The sequence below is a fragment of the Vanessa cardui genome, chromosome 22 (assembly GCF_905220365.1).
Source record: "Vanessa cardui chromosome 22, ilVanCard2.1, whole genome shotgun sequence".
Taxonomy (NCBI): domain Eukaryota; kingdom Metazoa; phylum Arthropoda; class Insecta; order Lepidoptera; family Nymphalidae; genus Vanessa; species Vanessa cardui.
The window spans coordinates 4,314,066-4,323,455 of NC_061144.1; positions in this window are offsets into that span (position 1 = coordinate 4,314,066).

Consider the following 9,390-nt stretch of genomic DNA (forward strand, 5'->3'; position numbering starts at 1 on the left):
TCCTGCTACCAAGTAAATCCGTAATATTGTGATATTTAATTAAAAATATATATCTAATATATCTAATAATAAATAAATAAATATGAAACAACATCACATACATTACTCTAATCCCAATGTAAGTAGCTAAAGCACTTGTGTTATGGAAAATCAGAAGTAACGACGGTACCACAAACACCCAGACCCAAGACAACAAAGAAAACTAATGATAATCTACATCGACTCAGCCGGGAATCGAACCCAGGACCTCGGAGTGGCGTACCCATGAAAACCGATGTACACACCACTCGACCACGGAGGTCGTTAATTAATATACAAATTGAAAACAGACTAACTAGGCAAACCATAACATACTCAAGATAAATTCGCTTATAACTCGCTCGAGTAAGTAAAGTAAACGTCAATTGAGCAAGTAAACATGCATTTAACAATGAAAGCGGGCGCACCATTGTGCTTTGCATTGTTTTATTAAGATCAGACTATGCATGCATGCCATGCACAATTCTATTTGTGAATTAGAACAAAGATTATTATGTACAACGTACAATTTGTGCTTGTCGAGTTCATTTGTTTGAGTTGCAAAATTATTTTTTCATATTTCGAAGTGATGTGGGCATTTGCAATCTGAATGTACAAGATTTCTTACGGCGTCAATGGCTATGGTGTATGTGGTGTATGTGTGGTGACCGCTTTCCATAAAAACGTCCGTCTATGTATTTCATAAAAACGTAAAGCAGCGCGTTTTAATGAGTGAATATATGTATAATTATTGTTTTGCGAAATAATTTTCATTAATCAATCATAATCAAAAAGTATTATAATTCAATAATATGGCAACATATATTAAGGAAGTAATTTTGTAACGACTTGTAAATTTTTGTTGTTTTATTTGAATTTCTAGCTGTCTGTACATTTCTCTTTCAACTCCATCGCAATTGGCATCTTTGAAATAACTCTAATTTAAATATCAAAGAGTATATAAGTGCATGTCGTATTTACTCAATGTTATTTTAAATTACATTTTCATTCCCTTCCCATTTCCCGAATACTGTAAGATAATTCCTAATAGTTATGAGAATACTTTAATGACGTATTTTATGTATATAATTGTCGTACAGCATTTGTTTTACCTGTGACTTCATTAAATATATATTTTTTCATTTTGCGCTATTTCATGTTATGGCTTTGAGTGTCATAAAAACGCAAATGGAAATTTTGCATGTACATTCAAAGTCGTACATACAATAGTACGCACAATTATGTTGTAGTAAACAGATATGTTATTAACGCGCAAAAAGTGAAGACTAGAAAACGTCCTAATTGAGACGTTTGCCTTTAGTTGTTTTACGTAGTAATACGTTATAATACATCATAATTACGTAGTAATACGTTTTGCGTAATTAAAACATCTAGTTATCCCTTTTACTTATTGTTTTTATCAAGCTATCCTTTTTACTTTTAACGAAATGTAAAAATAAACTAAAATAAACGGTCCCCGGCGCGGCACACTTTTTTCTGTTGTTTAGTATGGATATAACATATCATTATGGTTTATTAGAATATCATTGAGTACGCATGTACAACCTTCGTCAATTTTCAAATGAATTCCTTTATCAACTCTTAAGCTCTTAATACCTTTTAAAACTAAACATCAAATTATTGTGACGCAATACGTCATTCTCGATCGGTAAAGCAGATTATCGTTCATACTGAGCACACGAAAATAGATCTTAAGGTGACTAACCTTTTCTTACCCCGCTTGTACTAATAGATATTTAGAATTCATTCAAAATAAGAGTAAACTATTCATGTAAATTCCAAAGGAATCGAGATGTAATTTCATATGCGTCGTAAATATTCTAAATCCGATGGCACGCCGACGCGAGACATACAGCTGATGAACCCCTTGTCACTGGCTCGATAGTCGGTCAATATTCATAACTTCATACCGACTGTCAGATTGGAATCGTCAAAGGAAAAAAAATACAATTCTCGAGCGAAAAAGAGAGAAGAACGAAACGAAAGAGAGAGAACTTACTTTGTACTTTTTTGTTGTTGTCCTCCAATTTCAACAGTTTAATATGATGTACGAAATCACGCAAAAATCAAAATACATTAACCAACAATATAAATTCGTGTTATCTCGAGCATCTACGCGAGTTTGCTGACGTTAGCATGTGTTAATGTTCCAAAATTGCATCGCATTCAGATCGGAGCTGATTATATTATATAGTAAAAATGTGCGAATTTATCAGGAAATCTTAACTAAAGATCGCGGATTCAAACCGAGGCTAGCAACACTGAATTTTACAATGGCGGTTTTTTAGCAATATGAATATGATAATACGATTGAATTTGTGCGGATTTTAAAGGGCCGAGTCAAAATTCGCCATTCTCCTTTAAAATGCAATAACATTGGTCTTGATGCTATTAACCAAACCCATTTGAGTAGGTACCCACTCATCATACATTCTACCGGGAAACAGCAATACTGAGTATTGTTACGAGTATGTACTGTTAGTTTGAAGGGTGAGAGAATTAGTGTAAATACAGGTAGGGAACATAATGTATCAATTCTCAAGGTTGGTAGCGCATAGACAATATCAGAATTAGTTATATTTTGACGTTGGTGGCCCAATTTGCCTATGCCATGTAAATAAAATAGCCAATTTATGGTTATTGGTTCAAAGTAGTTTTGATGATTTTTTTATATTATATAATAGGTAGGTGGCAAACGAGCAGGAAGCTCATCTGAAGGAAAGTGATTAACAACACCCACAGACTGCAACACCAGGGGCTTTCAGGAGTGTTGCCCTTTAAGGAAATAATACGCTCTTTTCTGGAAAGTTCCCAAATCGTATCGGAAAATACGCCGACGAATATTGATGCTTGAAATGCCTTGAGCAGGGATGTGGATGGATATAGAGTTAGAGAACGACCCAAGAAACGATGGATGGATTGTGTGACAGACGATAGGGTTAGAAAGAATGTTACTTTTGAGATGACGTCTGATAGAGAAGTATGGAAGGAGAAGACAAGCTGCCCCAAATAATATTGGGATAAAGGCAGGAGGATGATGAATATTGATGCTCGAATATTCAAAAGCATTTGTAAGAGTATATTAAAATAGAAATATTTCAATATTGATTCCTCGAAATTTTGACTAACAAAAACTTGTGCACACGTGTCTCCAAATTCAAAATCTCTTTAAACAAAGATCAATTTATCATTTCGTTGATAGCTTCGCCGGCTCCATAGCAGACGATAGCGGACGGATTAAAAAAACAAGTCATCTGAAAACGCTATTTCGAAACAATCTTTTTATTTTCCACGGTGCCGTATTGTACGAGCCAAACATTGCATGACATTTGAACGGAAACGTGATGGAAACCTTCATAACGCTTATATAATAAATCAATATACGTTAGTTAAGTACTGTATTTTAAATCTAAATATTCCAACATAGTATCAAAGTCGCTTCCCACTGTCTGTCTGATATTAAGATCTTTAAAGTTACGAAACATACTTTGATGCGGTTTTTTAATAGCTACAGTAATTCAAGAGGAAGGAATTTCCAATTAGCCGTAACAAACAGACAGACAGACCAAAATAAAAATAAAATATGCATTTAGTAAAAAGCGATTAACTCAATATTACAACAGACACCCCAATTTTATTATATTTATGTATACTCGCGAAGTTACGATTATTCGTCAATATTAAAAGCTGAGTTCTTCAACCTTGGGACACTATGATACAAAGTATTGGTGCTTGACAGTACAATGTATTGGTGGTTACTTCCCAGAATGGCTTGCACAAAGACCTACCTGAATAATATCCATAACTGAATTGAAATAATAAATAACCGTGTATCCACCAAGCCATATTGGAGAAAAATTATTGATGTTTGTCCGGTTTTGAAGCCGCTATCTTTAAGTCATATTTCCTTGCTCATTGAAGATGACCCATTTTAGCCACGGACAATAATAAGATGGGCAAGTTAACTATACAGAACACAATATTAAAGTACACAAAGGTGTGTGCAAACTGAGAAGCATTATCTATTCGATAACTGTTATAATACAGTGGGATGGCAAATCTGACATGATTGGAAACACTTCAGACACAACACCAAAGACTTTACGGTGCTTTGGAAGGTGTTCACTGTTCCAATTTTCTGACTTCGATATATTACTGGAAAAATTTCAGAAAAGAGTGTTCTAATTTAAGCAAGTTACCCCTTCCTTCTCTCCGTCGATCGAATCTTATAATGAACGACACTAGCAGACGAAACGAAATTCGATTAATTTGCATAAACGAGGTATTCATTTGAATCACGAAATTAGTAATTACTGGAGAAGATTATTTACTTTATATTAATAATTATAATAAATTTGATCGCAATTATATAAGAACCAGCTTTATTAAGAGAAACTATTTATATTTCAAACGACCATTTAGGTTGAAAACTCTTGAATAATTTTTGTGATATTCGATTGTTTGGAATTATTTTATTGACCATTTTGGTCTATTGGCAAACTTATAGCAACAAATTTCTGGAAAACCTGAGAGATCTTGAGACATATGACTTCGAATCCGTAGTTTATAAAAAGCATTTTCTCTAATGCTATGAGTAATATTACAATGCTGGATAGATTAGCTTACGAATTATCAGGAAGTATCACGTTGTTTGGATATTGTTTGGACTATTTAACTTTTACGACATGTTAAACACATGTAAAAAGTCTGCTTACTACTTAACTATTTTTGGTATTGAGTTTCTAGACAGAAATATTTGACTTGTGATACGAAGCATTAGAGCGCTTTACGATGACCCTCAATTCGTAAATCATTTCACTAGTTGTTAGTGGATTAAATCGATAAATATACATACCAAACAGATATGTAAAAAAAAAACATAAGTGTCAAAAACCGTCTACCAAATGTGAAAACGGAAAACAAAGCCATTTCAGTAATTGTATATTTTTGGAACGTTTATTATAAGGACCAGGTTTCTTATTTCAACCTGAGTCTATAAAATTTGCATTGCAAACATGCATGCTACTATACCAAAGAGTTTTAATCAAATAGTATTTATATGCCATGTTGTGTCAACTTGCGTGTCAAACTCATATTTAATTAAATCACATCCACAGATTGTACATCTATGACCAAATCCAAACCGCGTCGGTTAGGTAATTAATATCATTGGAATGGATTGTTTTTGATTAAACTTATCACCTGTCCTTTTCACACTTACCTATTATACAATCTCCTATCTCTTTCAAACCGTGAAAGAGCAATTTGATTGACGCTATTGCATCGAACTGGATAGTATTTACTTTGTAAAATGTAATTTGTCTTTTCATTTGAACCCTTTGTTTGAAGTTCATTATTTCCTTTGAAATAATTAGTTGAATAAACAAAGTTTTGCTCCTAAAGTTAATAAGACAAGACGAAGACAGAAATTATTTATTGTATTATTTAACGGAGTTGATTAATGTCCTATTACTATTATCAAGGAACGATTCTTTTTCTTACGAATGGTAGATTTATTGACGAGGCGTTATAATAAAGCGTCACTATAAAAACTCTTCGTATGTAACGAAGTCGCATGCATATAACCTTAAAATTTATAGGATTTAAAGTCAAAGTAGGCAGACCAATGCCTCTAATGGTATCTGTATCTTTCTTATCTGATGGTAAAAGATCTGATGTTATTTGGTGATGGGGCTCTGCACAAGCTCGCCTGGGTCGATGTATCACTTACTACTAGTAGTGTTATCAGGTAGATAATATAGGAGAAGAACTAAGAAATAATAATCAACGCATTATATCATCAATGTGCCACCAACCTTAGAAACTAAGTTGTTATGTCTCTCGTGCCTGTAATTACACTGGCTCTCTCATCCTTAACACCGGAACACAACAATATTGTGTGCTGTTGTTTGGAGGTAGACTACACAACTACAGGCACAAGGTACATAACATCTTAGTTCCCACGGTTGGTGGTGCATTTGCGATGAAAGGAATGGTTAATATTTCTAACAGAGCCACTGTCTATGGGCAGTCCACTTACCGGGAGGTGGCCAAAATGCTCGTCTGCCAACTATGCAATAAAATTAATATGTGAATATATAGTTTTTCTGGTAAACTTGATACTTGGTATTGCTAGCAACTTATCTGCCTTGTCATGCCAACCGATGCCATTAAAATCAACCTACCTATTCAAATACAGTAATCAAACTAATAGTTAATATTCACATTTGAAGCACGTAAAACTGTCAATTTATTTACTTCTAAATCTCTTTTAATTCTACATATTGTGAACACCAAATAGTATTTTTGCAATAGGCTATTTGACTGGTTTTCAAAATCCATTTTATATTACTTAGTAGAGGTTAAGGAACCTAGTAAAAGTTGTTTTTTTTGTTTCTAGTACATATTTGCCTAAAAATATCATAATAAAAATTCCATATTTAAATAACGCGCGATAACGCTACTTGGACAATATGGCGCTGCAATGAGGATCGTGACGTCACTTTGCTGTATTTTAATCTGTGGTACATATAGCAGAAAAGCAAGGTCTACAAGAAAGTGACTTAATCATAAGCCCGGCCAATCAGGAGCGTTTTGAGTCACGTGACAAACGTTTGAAAAAATGCATTTTCATTTCTTGATTTTTGAATAAATTAAGTATTATTTTCAAATTTCGTTAGTAAATAACCATTCTTAAACTCATAATATACAGTGATTACAATAATTCACAATTTATTTTTCGCATTGTCAAATAGCCTATTAAGCAATACTACAAAGCGTTGAATACTCATTACTGACCAAAGGAAGTTAATAACAAACACCATACTGGTAAGGGAAAATCACGCCTGAAATTGGAAATTACGCAAAGACTAAAAGTTAAACAAGAATATCCTTAAAGCGAAGTTTACTGATAAAACTGGATGTCAAACATCGATATCAACCTGTTTGTTTCATCATTTTAATGAGGTTTAGATAATATCACCTTATTTTGAAAGTTATATTAAATAAGTTATTTTTCTTCAATATCTAAACGGATCTTATTAAAAAGTTTTGATACCAAAAACTTTGATAATGACATCGGTGCGAGGCGGCAGCCATGATGAAGTGGGCTTAATTAAATCGACGTGTTATAACATTTATACTAAATTATTCGCATTACGAATTAAATTACTTTTTATTGCCATATTTTAAACTTTGAAATAATGGCGGTTCCACACAGGGCTTAGTGAAATGCAAATATATGTATAATAGACTTTGAAAAAAAAAAAACAATTTCGATATTCTAAATTACTAGTGACCCGCCCCGGCTTCAAACGGGAACTTGATATATATCCTTATATTTTTAATAAATTACATAAAACTGTTATAAATTTTAGCCTATGTGTTATTCTGCTGCAGAACCTATATTACAGTAAAATCTCATTCAAATCCATCAAACTTTCGCTTTTATAATATGAGTAGGATAAGTAGAATTCAATACATGATTGTAACAATCCTAATGTTTCATAAAATGAAATATGAAAATAAATAATACGTCGTATACAGACGCTTCTTTTCATGATAGTACTAGTCTGATATTGTAGACAGCGTCTTAGGTGTAACTATAGTTATTCTTGACTGTACAATCTACACGCTGAGACTTTCTCTGATTTGAAACGTTCTGAACGTTGTATAAATATGTTTTAACTCATTGCTTAGTTACAGCGCATCATCCAATACTTACACAAACATTCCTTATCAAATAAAGTAAAGACAATTAGTAAATTGCTGTAATTGTTTAAGTGATACTTTTTTGTGCATTGAGAAAAAATATACATATATAGAGATGGAGCTGAATGAACTTAAAACACGTTAAAAGCAATGATTACGGCTTCAAACCCAGGCAAACATCACTGAATTTTCATGCGCTTAATTTATGTTTATAATTCATCTCGTGCTCAGCGGTGAAGGAAAACATCGTGGGGAAACCTGCATGTGACTAATTTCAACGAAATTTGGCCACATGTATATCCACCAACTCGCATTGTGTTGTGTAGATTAGATGTGAAATGGATTCTTACGATACGCGCTCCCAGGATGACATGCAAACTATGTACATAATAAAGTTGCTCGCTAAACCACCAATTAAATGTCGAGTCGTTCTAAATAGACAACTTCAGATCGTTTATTTCATCGTTATAATTTTATTATAAACTAGCGACCCGCCCCAGCTTGCACTTGTGCAATGCTGATACTTAATATACAACAGCATTTTCCTTGTCTCTTTATTATACTGTCCATGTATTATACAATATACAAAAACCTTCCTCCCGTGTCAGTCTATATATTAAAACAACCCCATCAAAATTTGTTACGTGATTTTAAAGATATAAGCAAACATAGGAGCAGACAGAGATTTTATTATATACTATGTAATGATTTTAATTGCGAATTGTTTAATTCGAATTGTATTAGTGATTAAAATTATTCCACAAATTACCTATATTTATCACAAAAATTAATAATTTTTATTATTAATTAAATTAATGATCTACTTAAGATCATTTTTTTAATGGAATTAATTATTTGCATGCAATTAAAATATATTTTTAATTACTCCGAAAAGAACAACTCTAACGCACTTACATACGTGAACCTTTTTTATCTTGGTGGGGCGTTGTGAAATTTCTATTTGAAGAATTAATGAACCAGTGTTGAGTGGATGGCTTAATAGCGTTTTCATCAACATCATCATCAACCTGTATTAGTCCACTGCTGGATATAGGCCTTCCCCCAAGGCGCACCACTGTGCCCAATCTTCGGCCCTTCCAATTCAATTCCTACCAGCCAACCTTCCGTATATCATCGGTCCACCGTCCGTACTACACTACGCTTGCCAATTCGCGGTCTCCACTCTAGACCCTTCTTGTACCAACGACTATCGGTTCTTCGACAGATATGATTAATATTTCATAAAGCGATTATGAATATCAGCGATGGTGCCTACTTATAACCAATAGGGCTATTCTATAACAAGAATCTCGAATCTCACCGCAGAACTCAGCTTAAAACATAGTTTAAAATGTTAAATGAGACATTGGCTATGAAACTTGGTAGATTTAGGTGAGGTGGTAGGGCTTTGTGCAAGCCCACCTAGGTAGGTACCACCCACTCATCAGATATTCTACCGCTAAACAGTAGTACGTAGTATTGTTGTGTTCCGGTTTGAAGTGTAAGTGAGCCAGTGTAACTACAGGCACAAGGGACATCTTAGTTCCCAAGGTTGGTGGCGCATTGACGATGTAAGGAATAGTTAATATTTCTAACAGCGTCATTGTCTATGGGTGATGGTGATCACTTACCATCAGGTGG